This window comes from Triticum dicoccoides, chromosome 2A (genome assembly GCF_002162155.2).
Source record: "Triticum dicoccoides isolate Atlit2015 ecotype Zavitan chromosome 2A, WEW_v2.0, whole genome shotgun sequence".
NCBI classification, from domain to species: Eukaryota; Viridiplantae; Streptophyta; class Magnoliopsida; order Poales; family Poaceae; genus Triticum; species Triticum dicoccoides.
Window position 1 is genome coordinate 764,684,690 of NC_041382.1, and position 1,268 is coordinate 764,685,957.

At 54.2% G+C, this 1,268-nt stretch overlaps 1 pseudogene; it reads right to left on the reverse strand.

Moving 5' to 3' along the window:
* Positions 1-551: 551 nt before the first annotated feature.
* LOC119352375 lies at positions 552-1,061 on the reverse strand (annotated as a pseudogene).
* Positions 1,062-1,268: the final 207 nt, after the last annotated feature.

A 1,268-nucleotide genomic window follows, 5' to 3' on the forward strand; every position in this document is an offset into this window, starting at 1 on the left:
AAAGCACATGCGTCCCTCCTTTTGTTGTTATATACCTACATTTCTTCTTTTATGTTTTTATGGACAAAACACAGCAGCCAACGATGACACGCCGACGCGCTGGGACGTAGATGCCAAACACGCGTACACAACCTGGCCGCTCATAAATGACAGCTGGCCATGCGCATGCAGAACAAACAAAAGACCACCAGAACAAATAATTCCACTGCCCACCGAAAAAGCACAAATGTTTACCGGAAAGCTAAGATACACAGGCAAAAACCCTCCGGAGACAAGAGTAGAAATCTCGCATGGTTTCTCTTAAACGAAGTCCTCGGGCCAGATTACATCAAAGTCAAACCAGAAGCAGGCATGGAAGAAGTCGACTAGCATCTACACTCCAATAACAAACGACTACATAGTTAAAACATCACTGCGTTTCTCGTTCTCTAGGCAGCCAACATTAGCATGCATGCACGCGTACATGGTCGTGCATGGAGACATGTCAGAGATAGATAGATAGATAGATAGATTGATGATGGATTATAATGTGAGTCCTCAAGAGTCAACGCTCAAGAGCAGCCAAGCCTAAGCTCAAGATCCAAACCTCCTCCTCCTCCTCCTTCGACCCCCAGCTCCAGGTCCACCACCAATGCAGCCTCCGCCGCCTTCGCGCCCGCCGCGGTAGAGAAGGAGCTGTAGACGGGCGGGGTCGCCCAGGATGTGCCGCCATAGTCGCCATCGGGACAACGCGGCGGCGAGAAGTTGAGGTTGGGCACCCAGTCCCTATGGACAGCAGCTGGAGCTAGAGCCGCGGGGTAGGCGGAGCAGTAGTAGCGGCGGATCCTGGCCCTCTCCCAGCGGTGCACATTCATGTGACCCCCGAGCGCCTGCGCCGACCGGAACTCCCTCTTGCAGTAGCCGCACGTGTACGAAGCCGGCAGCGACCTCTACGCCGGCCACGACACGCCGCCACCGTCGGAGGCGTAGCTCCATGCCGCGGCCGGCCTCAGCAGTAGCACCTGCCGGTGATGGTCGAGGTGGCCGCGGTCTCGTCCTCTCGCGCTGCCCCTGCTCTCCATCAAAGCTAGCTAGCTACTGGCTCCGTTTGTTTGCGGTGTATGTGTGGAACTAGAGTGGCTACTGGCCACTGGCCAGTATATATGCTCCTCTCCTGCAGTGGCCACTATGTACACTGTACTTGTTTGTTTTTCCTCCTCGGACTCAGCACATGTAACAATGGCTAGCTTGCCACAGTCACTCACATATTAGAATAAATGAGTGAAGGT